The following is a 12652-nucleotide window of genomic DNA, read 5'->3' on the forward strand; positions in this document are numbered from 1 at the left end:
GATAATCTTCGGTTCCACGATCCTTTCGTGACCACCGTGCAGGTGATTCGTTCCGGGGCATTTGTCTTCGATTCCATAGTTTCTTGTCTATATGCAGCACGGCGTCGTAAGCATCTTCAAGAGTCCGTATGTCTCTAAATTGTGCCGACACCTTCCAAGAAATACGATCCGGTAAGCCTTCGATGAAATTTTCCAAAACATCTCGTTCCATCTCCTTAATGAAATCTTCGGCGTTGTCCCGGTACCTTTCTCGAATGGCTCCGCGCGCGCAATAAACCAGGTGACTAGTCCTGTCGACGTACTGTCGCAAACTTTCACCCTCGCGAATACGTAAACTCGCGATGTCTACTTGGAAATACGACAAACTTTTTCCCGGCGCAAATCTCTTTTTTAAATGTTTAATCAATTCGCTAACACTCACGAATTTATGCTCTAAGGTGCACCTTCGTGCGGGACCTATGAGTTTAGTCAGAACAATTGCCAGATAATCGGCTTCCGAACCCTCAGGTATCAATGTTAACCCATCCTCCACACTTTGTGCAAAACGCGATAAAGATGGAGTTTCCCCGTCGAAAGTCGGTATCGTCGATGTAACGTTCTGTATGCATGTCTTTTGTGTCAAAAGTGACATTGAATTTGCAAGCGATAATGTCAAGTTCATAATATCGTTCGACGAAATATTAGCTTGTGAACTTGTCATTTTTAATAATTTATTTTAATTCAACTAGAGAAAACTAGTATATTTAAATCCAATTAACAATGTGTATTAATTAGCGAAAACTAGTATATTCTTAACAAGAGTTAACTGGTTGACTTAACTAGCGAAAACTAGTATATCGTCTAAATTCAATAAGAGAAATTTCAACTTCTCAAGAAACCCAAAAATTACGTAGCGATTCTAAAATAGTTAAATCCCACCGCTGTCACCAGTTTCTGTTACGAGCCAGGGCCGTGCAGCGCGCGTGGCCTGCGAGTGCGAGAGAGAGTATGGAATATGGTATCAATTTGTTAGTTAGGTGCACCGACGAACCCAATGCGAAATTGGTGAGCCGCTAGGATAGTTGATAACGAGGACGAACCTGATGCGAAATCAGGGAGCCTCTGGGATGGAGTCACGTACGGACGAACCTGGTGCGAAACCAGGGAGCCGTAGGAGGGTGAAACGTCGTGAACGAACCCGGTGCGAAATCGGGGAGTCACTAGGATTGTTGGTAGCGACGCAGACGAACCCAATGCGAAATCGGGGAGCTGCTAGGAGGTTGGAAGAAACGCAGACGAACTCGATGCGTAATCGAGGAGCTGCTTGGAGGTTGGATAAATCACAGACGAACCTGATGCGAAATCAGGGAGAAATAAGATGCGGACGAACCTGATGCGTAATCAGGGAGCCACTAGGATGGTAATAGATTGCGTGGACGAACTCGATGCGTAATCGAGGAGCCACTAGGTTGTAAGAGGTTGTATTTGGATTTGGGGATGTGTTAATTGAACTCGTAACTATGAATTATTAAATATAATATAACCCGAGCGGTAAGGTTATATTATTATGGGAACGTTTAACTAATGATAACCGCTTTATATAATTATGGGTTAAAGAAGTTGGGTAACTCTGATTTGATAATAAGAGTAGATATATTCTTAAATCAACAAATAAAATACAATTGTTTCGTGCATCTTGTGTCGCGATCAAAGAATGATTATATTTACCTAAAAAGATCTTGCGCGGTGTTGACGCACTGGCGATGCGGGGGTAAGTCGGTTGAAAATAATGGCCGTAATAAAATTTATGCCGGTTCACGGATTCTATATTGATTAATATTGATACGAAAGGGTACGGTAGCCCGATCTCACAAAATACAACTGACTATCAAATCGTATACGGGTAACGAGAGTCGTGGAGTTGACACTAAGCGTGACGGTACGATTATGATCCCCCGAGTAAGAAAATCAAGGGGTTTATATACCCAAAAATCCGTGGGGGAGGATTCAGATACACACTAGACGTTACCATATATGGCCGCAATAGAATTTATGCCGGTTCACGGATTCTATATGGTATAATATTCATACGACAGGGAACTGTAGCCCGATCTCACAAATACAACTGACTAACAAAAATCGTATACGCGTAACGAGAGTCGTGGAGTTGACACTAAGCGTGACGGTACGATTATGATCCCCTGAGTAATGAAATCACGGGGTTTATATACCAAAAAATCTGAGTGGGGCGGATTCAAAAGTACGTTAGAAATCACCGTGTGCACTATTCTCCGAATTGTATTAATTAACGGGCTGCTCTATTCTCCGAATTGTATTAATTATCGGGCTGCTGCATCGCGACGGAAGTGACCCCCATTTCAAAGGTTAGATAAGTAGCAGAGCGATTTCATAATGCACGCAAGTGGCAAGAAAAATTTGAGGAACATAACGTTCGACATACGTAACATGTTCATGGAGACTTCGTTAAAAAATTAACAATTAAATTCAAAAATTTCAAATCGTTCAGAAAAAATTATTTTCGGTTGCGGGGGTCAATTACAATCATTTCTGGTAAATAGATACACCTCCGAAATCTTGCGCATTTTTGAGAAAAAAATTCAGTATGGGCAGAACTTCAAACGCTAACTTTTTAACGAAGCCTCCATCAACAAATTGGTATTCTTGATTTTCGTCTTATTTTGGCCTCTAGAATCCCCCATTAAAATTTTTCCCAGGGGAGGCCGAACACTCTGTATAGGTTGGAAAGTAGAAATGCCTAGGCAGTCAAGATTCGAAATCGCATGCCGGTGACACGTGATCGAATTTCAACTGTGTTGAGAGCAAGAAGGGGAAAGACTCACATTCGTCTTTCTTCTCGAATCCCCGAAGCTATACGAAACACCGGAACTCATATACAAGGTGTCTATGCATTATTGCGTTTAAGTGGAGGGGTAGTTTCCTTTAGGCACCAGCCTGCCGTTTGATAATACAGTAGTGCCCACATAAGTGAACTGATGTTTGCTCACATAAATGACCAGAGGTATCCCCACCAATTCTTAGAAGCCAAGCGGCTTCGAACATCGAGCGTGTCGAATACAACCTGACGTCACCGGTCGATATCGATACATTGTATATATGGTTCCGGGTGCAAGCTATTGTATCTTACTCGCACTTATCCTACTTCCCTATCTCTGCTGAATTCTGAGAACTAACCATGCCCACATAAATGACCGAAGCCGGTCCCGAGCTTGGTCATTTATGTAGGCATTACTGTACTGGATTGCCTTTTTCAATCCCTCCCATAGTCAATCCACATGCATTTACGCAAATACTACAGCTGTCTGCCCATCAATACTAATTCGAAGAGGGCACTAAAATCACCTCCGAATTTTGCAGGTCTACTCGTATACCTCGTCTGTGGATCAGCCACATATTTTTAAACATTGGGATTTTTGTTGGAACACCCCCTAGGATTATGCCATTTCATTATAGGATTATGAAAAAGTGTGGCACATCAAAATTGAAAATTTTTCATTTTCGTAATTCGTTTTTCTCCGTTTTAATTCACAGTTTTCATACTTTTGTATATCGCTGAATTCGTCTTTTTGCGCTGTATAAAAATATAGACAAAAATATGTCATTGCATTAAAAAAGAAAAAAAAACAAAGACTGAAATTTCAAAAATTGACTTTGAAAAAAAATTTTTTCTTTGAGGGTTACATTTGACTGTTCAAATTTTTGTTCGAATAATTTTGTTATATATTCACAAATAACTACGATATGTATAGAATTTACATATTTCTATTTAAACGGTCTATTTATAGAAGAAAATATAACATAGAAAAAGCAATTCTGAAGCATTGAAGTAATATCTAAGAGAGTAAAAAATGAAATTATTCTTATTGTGTTAAAATATCTTTCATTAAAGTATGTTTTATAACATTAGGAAATTGTTTTCGCTGTTTTGAAATTATTTATTATGTAAAATTGTTTTTCTTCCCCATTTTTGGATAATAATAAATTGTATTCTTTCATAAGTTTAATTTCACGTTTAGCAGTGTCATTACAATTGTCATCATCTTCCCACGTGTCAGGATCTTTTCTTAAAAATCCAGTTGACGTGGAAATTCTTTCAAAAAATCATGTTGCCTCGTGGAAGACAAAATGATCCAGTCCTTTGTCAATATAATTTTGTATATCTTCAGTACCAATTTTTAGTCTTTTGCTAGAGTCATCTATGGCCTCGTTGATCCATCGCCTCCAGCACTCATAACTTACTGTCCTTTTCCACTTTGTTATCGGAAAAAGACATTGCTAATGCTTCCGATGTTAAGTACCACAAGTGGTTGAAACATTTCCTTATTTCTACCTTGCTTACTTCTTTACCAATCTCATGAAACGAATGAGATTCTGCAACGAATTCCAAATCTTGGTGTGAAGCTACCATCGTCGCTGAACTGAAAGAAACAAATATCTCTAATTCCACTTTCTTCTTTATCACTTAAATTAAATTGTTCCTTGAATGAATATATTTTCAAGCAATACAAAGCTTTCGCCATCCATCGAGCGTGATAAAAATCTCCTGGAGCTCGAAAACTTATATTTTTTAGTTGAGTTCCATCTATGAAAATAATAACAAGATCAAGAATTTCTTTATAATTCTCTCGTGGCTGTTGCTCATTTTCTAGAATATTTGTTAAAAATTGGAACATTTCTTGAACTACTGTAGTTTGAATTGTTTGGTGGTCATATTTATTTTCAATTCCGGGTACAAATCTCAATTTATCAATTTTTGGTTATGTTTCTTGAAACTTGTTGTATAGCGGAGCACTGGGAGCCAAAGATTTTGATAGTTTTTCGTTAAATACATTCTGTAGAATAATCTCATATATACGACGCCTACAGGATAAATATAAGATATCCCTGTTTAATTTTTGTTCAAGTAGAACGCAAGCTCCTTGGAAACGTCCAGTGTCTATTGGAGTATGTAGTGTCACAGCAAAGTGCTTGAACTTTGTTGCACCATTCTTCTAATAAGTCATATACCGCAGAGGCTTGATCATTCCCACTGTTACGTGGAATAATGGGAATCCATAGCAACCGTATGACACCTCTAGAAGTGATAATTATTGGTAATCTTTTGTCTTTTCCTGCCCCATGTAAAGTTGGTGAAAGTTTTCCGTCGCAATGTATCGTAATCGCATCAAACTCGCAGTCATTGATTGTTGTATTACATTTTCATATTATGAATGTATTATATGTTGTACTATATTTTCATATTTAATTTCACTGCATATTCCTTTTTTAGTTTCACGGCTATTCATTTTATACGGTATATTCCATTCCGCTGATTCAATATCTTATAATGATTGAAATAGAAACACTAAATATCTTCGTTATTTACAAACATATAAAAAAATGATATAGGTAAAACTTGTCCTATTTAACGAAGAAAATATAATGGTTGAAGGAAATTTTTTTCTCACAATTAATTTTTGAAATTTTACAATCGTATTTTATAAGAAACAAAAAATTCAAAATTCTGTTTTTATATCCTTATGCAAGTGTAAAAAGACGAATTCAGAGGGGTATAAAAATGTATGACAGCGATACATACACATAGGTATGATCGAACACATTTAATGGAGAAAAACGGGTTATAATTGCTCAATGAAATTAACGTTTATTTTTAATCAAAAAAGAAAAAAAGGGAAAAAAACCGCCTAGACGTCGGTCCGACGTCTGGGAAAAAAACCTGGGCCGGCTGCTTCTGGCCAAGTTCGCGATGTGTTGTTCTGTAACAAGGAAAGACAAGGCTGGATTTAAATACCTATTAACGCTTGTCGCGTCGCCTGTCTCGCTCTATCTCGCACGCTCCTGTCTGTGCCGTTCGCACTCGAGAGCGGAGATTACAGACACGTCTCGACGAACTGAGATATGTATGAGTGGACTGTATATATGAACGTTCTCACAAATCGAGAACGTTCGATCGCTGTGCGGAAGAAGAGATCTAATTTCTCAATTCTCCGCTTTTTAGCGATCGTTGAATGCCGCAGGAAAGGACAACAGGTGGAGGTCGTAAAGCTCCAAATGCTGTCCAAACCGCAGTTTCTCACCGTTCCCTGCGTACAAGACGCGGTGTGGTGTAGCCCTTAACGGCACACGTAGCGTCTTACGTTTAAAGGAGCATACACCACGGTGCTCATTATGCGTTGCTCTACGCACAGGGTACGTACTCACTGGCGGTCAAGGAGCGTTGCTCGAGCAGGTTGAGCTGAGAAGTCCGGAATTTCTTAGCCCCGACCTGAGAAACGGTAAGCCCACGTAGGGTATCGGTCAGAGACCACCCTAGGGGTGATATACAAAACCGTGCGGACAATTCAACTTGTCGCACGACCGCGTCAAATGCAGCAGTCCGTACGACAAATTCTTACACGACCGCGAAACTCAAACGTCACGTGAAGATAATCAGCCTCACACGACCGCGTCAAATGCAGCAGTCCGTGGAGAAATCAGTATTGAGTTGGCCGTAGCCACTGGCCGAAACTGGACTTCCGACGACCGCTGGTTGCAGCGAGACGTTGGAAAGTCTGCCTCACGACCGCGTCAAATGCAGCAGTCCGTGATAATGCCAGCCTCGCACGACCGCGTCAAATGCAGCAGTCCGTGGAGTCGTCAGTACTGATCGGACCGTAGCCCTTGCTGAGACTGGAGTTTCGACACACGGGAAACGATTCTTATCTCGATTCCCCTTTCATGACCACGTAGCACAAACGTCACATGAAAGTTGGACGAAAACCCACAGTCTTTTAAATTTTATTAATAATCTCGCCAAACGGGAACCGAAGTTTATCAATTCCTTCACACGACCACGTAACTCGAGCGTCACGTGCTATTCGACGAGATTGTACAGTCAATAATCGGGGCTGATAAAATGCCTCACCGATTTAGTTAATTTTGAGCAACAATTTAAACTTCTCAACGAAAGGTTCGAGTGTTCTCAGAACCTATATTCGGAGATTTGGTTTCGTCGCGGAGCGGAATCGTTTGTCGATCTGCTCGCTGCGAGGACTCGCTATTGAGTTTGCAAGCTAAGAAGCGAACAGACATCCGCAGTCGCGGCCACGAGAGGGGTAATCACCACCTCGCGGCGCTATCCCTGCTCCTCAATGTCTATCTCTTCTTAATTTCAATATTCCTCTACCCTCTCTGTTTATGGATCTTCGACGATCGATCCCAAGTAAATATATTAGGTCGATCACGTGACTGAGAGCAACCAACACTCGCGTATGGTTTTTCTAACCTGTATCGTTCCGTGTACCGAACTACGCATCAGAGAGTCTCTGGAATGTCGCGTACACGAAAAACAATACCGTACGAGGAATTTATGGTTCTCAGTTATAATTCACGTTAACTTGAATATTTCTCTAAACGGTTCTCAAATCCGTCAATTAACGCGATATTTAAACATACCGCCCCCCTTGCACGGTCCGTGCAACAAACGGAAGGAGCGGTAATTCGCGGAGAAAATCTTAATGTCCAGTTACAGAGAGGGTGGGTCAGTTCCACTTAATTAAAAAATTAAGTTACTTACTTTTTAGCGGCGGAAAAGGTCCGTTCGACCCTGCAAAAACTGCAGGGTCGTGAGCACGGCCTCGTTTATGGTCGCCTGGTCCATGCGGGCGTATGGCCCCGTTGGAGGAGATGGTCGTCCTGTAGGGCGACTCCCACCCTGTTCCGGCGCTCTATTTCGGCGGCGGGTCCTCCTTGGATTGGCCGGCCTTGTAGGCGGCCCTGCCGATGTGGCGGCCTGGACCGTCGGGGGCTGTGGGCCCACGGGGTTGCTGGCCGTGGCCTGCGCCTCCGCCTCGTGGAAGTCGCAGGCTATGAGGCGCCCCGTTTTATTCCATTTCAGGGTGTAGTGGCCCCCTGGTACTGCCACTTTCTTGCGTCGCGACGTCCAGGGGACATGGACCGGAATTTGAAGGACATCCTGCCCCAGGTCGATCCAGAAGGTCGGCGTCGGTGGTGGCTGCCGAAGGGCCGCCGTGGCCTCGCCAACCTCCATGGTGGCCGGCTCGCTCGCCGTTGCTGTCGGTGTTGCAGCTGCGGTCGGTGCTGCTGCTGGTGGTCGAAGGCCCTCCCCCAGCTGCAGGAGGCGCTCGAATTGGGCCTCCATTTGCGGGTCCAGACCGCGGGCTGGCTCTTTTGGTTTCTCGCTGTTTGGTGACTGTGACATATTGCTGTATGTAACTAGCAACTGAGGGAATTCGCCAGCGGGTCCTGCTTTTATGCCAAGGAACACTCGCGTTTCGCGGATTCTCCTTCCCTTAAATTATTACGGGATGGTAGGAAGTATATTCCCCTATCCTCGTAATTGTCACTAAAGACAAAGGTAGTTGTGGACCACCACCATCTTTATCTTCAACGGTGGTTCTCACTTCCTCTTTGTCTAGACAGCGGAGCTCGACAGTTTTTCTATCCCATCGGCGTCTTCGACGGCCGGCGTCGATGTTTACTCATCGACAGGCAGTGGGTTAAACCTGGATTCAATCTATATTTTAGAGGATAACACCGGACAGGTCAGTGTTAGGTCTGGTATTTGCCATCTTTTGGCTTATACTTTCGCATTTTTCGCATACTTGTTGGCCCGATCCTGGGCGTTTTCTGGGTTGCATCACGTAGTAATGTGGTACCACACTGAAACAGTGGGTTAAACCTGGATTCAATCTATATTTCCGAGGATAACACCGGTTAGGTCAGTGTTAGGTCTGGTATTCGCCATCTTTTGGCTTATACTTTCGCATTTTTCGCATACTTGTTGGCCCGATCCTGGGCGTTTTCTGGGTTGCATCACGTAGTAGTGTGGTACCACACTGATACAGTGAGTTAATCCTGGATTCGAACTATATTTTAGAGGATAACACCGGTTAGGTCAGTGTTAGGTCTGGTATTTGCCATCATCTGGCTCATACTGTCGCATTTCTCGCTATAGATGTTGACATGATCCTGGGCGTTTTCTGCTTTGGACCACGTTGTAATGTGGTGCCACACTGAAACTGTGAATTAAACGTGGATTCAATCTATATTTTAGGGGATATCTCCAGCTAGGTCAGGGTTAGTTTTGGTATTTGCCATGATCTGGCTCATACTTTCGCAATCTTCGCATACTTGTTGGCCAGATCCTGGGCGTTTTCTGGTTTGGATCACGTAGTAATGTGGTGCCACAATGAAACAGTGAGTTAAACCTGGATTCAATCTATATTTCCGAGGATAACACCGGTTAGGTCAGTGTTAGGTCTGGTATTTGCCATCTTGTGGCTTATACTTTCGCTTTTTTGGCATACTTGTTGGCCCGATCCTGGGCGTTTTCTGGGTTGCATCACGTAGTAATGTGGTACCACACTGAAACAGTGAGTTAAACCTGGATACGATCTATATTTTAGGGGATATCTCCAGCTAGGTCAGGGTTAGGTTTGGTATTTGCCATCATCTGGCTCATACATTCGGATTTTTCGGATACCTTTTGGCAAGATCCTGGGCTTTTTCCTGGTATGGATCACGTAGGAATGTGGTAGCTCACCGAAACAGGCAACTAAACCTGGTTACGATTAATACTTTAGAGGATAACGGCGGTTAGGTCTGGGTTAGGTCTGGTATTTGCCATCACCTGGCTCATACTTTCGCAATCTTCGCATACTTGTTGACCAGATTCTGGGCTTTTTCTGGTTTGGAACTCGTAGTAATGTGGTACCACACCGAAACGTGCAATTAAGCCTGGTTCCGATTAATACTTTAGAGGATAGCGCCGGTTACGTCTGGGTTAGGTCTGGTATTTGCCATCATCTGGCTCATACTTTCGCAATTTTCGCATACCTGTTGGCCAGATCCTGGGCGTTTTCTGGTTTGGATCACGTAGTAATGTGGTACCACACTGAAACAGTGACTTAAACCCGGATTCAATCTATATTTCCGAGGATAACACCGGTTAGGTCAGGGTTAGGTCTGGTATTTGCCATGATCTGGCTCATACTTTCGCAATCTTCGCATACTTGTTGGCCAGATCCTGGGCGTTTTCTAGGTTGGATCACGTAGTAATGTGGTACCACTCTGAAACAGTGAGTTAAACCTGGACTCAATCTATATTTTAGAGGATAACACATGTTAGGTCAGGGTTAGGTATGGTATTTGCCATCATCTAGCTCATACTTTCTCATTTTTCGCATACTTGATTGCAAGATCCTGGGCTTTTTCTGGTTTGGATCACGTAGTTATGTGGTACCACACTGAAACAGTGGGTTAAACCTGGATTCAATCTATATTTTAGAGGATAACACCGGACAGGTCAGTGTTCGGTCTGGTATTTGCCATCTTTTGGCTTATACTTTCGCATTTTTCGCATACTTGTTGGCCCGATCCTGGGCGTTTTCTGGTTTGGATCACGTAGTAATGTGGTACCACACTGATACAGTGAGTTAAACCTGGATTCAATCTATATTTTAGAGGATAACACCGGTTAGGTTTGGGTTAGGTCTGGTATTTGCCGTCATCTGGCTCATACTTTCGCATTTTTCGCATACTTGTTGGCCAGATCCTGGGCTTTTTCTGGGTTGGATCACGTAGTAATGTGGTACCACACTGAAACAGTGAGTTAAACCTGGATTCATTCTATAGTTTAGAGGATAACTCCGGCAAGGTATGGGTTAGGTCTGGTATTTGCCATTGTTTAAATATCGCGTTAATTGACGGATTTGAGAACCATTTAGGGAACTATTCAAGTTAACGTGAATTATAACTGAGAACCATAAATTCCTCGTACGGTATTGTTTTTCGTGTACGCGACATTCCAGAGACTCTCTGATGTGTAGTTCGGTAGACGGAACGATACAGGTTAGAAAAACCATACGCGAGTGTTGGTTGCTCTCAGTCACGTGATCGACCCAATATATTTACTTGGGATCGATCGTCGAAGATCCATAAGCAGAGAGGGTAGAGGAATATTGAAATTAAGAAGAGATAGACATTGAAGAACAGGGATAACGCCGCGAGGTGGTGATTACCCCTCTCGTGGCCGCGACTGCGGATGTCTGTTCGCTTCTTAGCTTCGAGACTCCATAGCGGGTCCGCGCAGCGAGCAGATCGACAAACGATTCCGCTCCGCGACGAAACCAAATCTCCGAATATAGGTTCTGAGAACACTCGAACCTTTCGTTGAGAAGTTTAAATTATTGCTCAAAATTAACTAAATCGGTGAGGCATTTTATCAGCCCCGATTATTGACTGTACAATCTCGCCGAATAGCACGTGACGCTCGAGTTACGTGGTCGTGTGAGGGAATTGATAAACTTCGGTTCCCGCTTGGCGAGATTATTAATAAAATTTAAAAGACTGTGGGTTTTCGTCCAACTTTCATGTGACGTTTGTGCTACGCGGTCATGAAAGGGGAATCGAGATAAGAATCGTTTCCCGTGTGTCGAAACTCCAGTCTCAGCAAGGGCTACGGCCCGATCAGTACTGACGACTCCACGGACTGCTGCATTTGACGCGGTCGTGCGACAAGTTGAATTGTCCGCACGGTTTTGTATATCACCCCTAGGGTGGTCTCTGACCGATACCCTACGTGGGCTCACCGTTTCTCAGGTCGGGGCTAAGAAATTCCGGACTTCTTAGCTCAACCTGCTCGAGCAACGCTCCTTGACCGCCAGTGAGTACGTACCCTGTGCGTAGAGCAACGCATAATGAGCACCGTGGTGTATGCTCCTTTAAACGTAAGACGCTACGTGCGCCGTTAAGGGCTACACCACACCGTGTCTTGTACGCAGGGAACGGTGAGAAACTGCGGTTTGGACAGTATTTGGAGCTTTACGACCTCCATCTGTTGTCCTTTCCTGCGGCATTCAACGATCGCTAAAAAGCGGAGAATTGAGAAATTAGATCTCTTCTTCCGCACAGCGACCGAACGGTTCTCGATTTGTGAGAACGTTCATATATACAGTCCACTCATACATATCTCAGTTCGTCGAGACGTGTCTGTAATCTCCGCTCTCGAGTGCGAACGGCACAGACAGGAGCGTGCGAGATAGAGCGAGACAGGCGACGCGACAAGCGTTAATAGGTATTTAAATCCAGCCTTGTCTTTCCTTGTTACAGAACAACACATCGCGAACTTGGCCAGGAGCAGCCGGCCCAGGTTTTTCCCCAGACGTCAGACCGACGTCTAGGCGGTTTTTTTTCCTTTTTTTCTTTTTTTGATTAAAAATAAACGTTAATTTCATTGAGCAAAAATCAGGTGCATCAATTTATTCAAACTTTTTCCCAGTGTCCTTTCCCTCGTAATCCGGACCACGTCAGACTAAAATAACCCCCCTTAGGGCGGTTAAGGTCTTTAAACAGCCATCATCTGGCTCATACTGTCGCATTTCTCGCAATAGTTGTTGGCTTGATCGTGGGCTTTTTCTGCTTTGGAGCACGCTGTAATGTGGTACCACACTGAAACTGTGAAATAAACCTGGATGCGATCTATATTTTAGGGGATATCTCCAGCTAGGTCAGGGTTAGGTTTGGTATTTGCCATCACCTGGCTCTTACATTCGGATTTTTCGGATACCTTTTGGCAAGATCCTGGGCTTTTTCCTGGTTTGGATCACGTAGGAATGTGGTAGCTCACCGAAAC

This window comes from Colletes latitarsis, unplaced genomic scaffold, assembly GCF_051014445.1.
Source record: "Colletes latitarsis isolate SP2378_abdomen unplaced genomic scaffold, iyColLati1 scaffold0021, whole genome shotgun sequence".
Classification (NCBI taxonomy): Eukaryota; Metazoa; Arthropoda; class Insecta; order Hymenoptera; family Colletidae; genus Colletes; species Colletes latitarsis.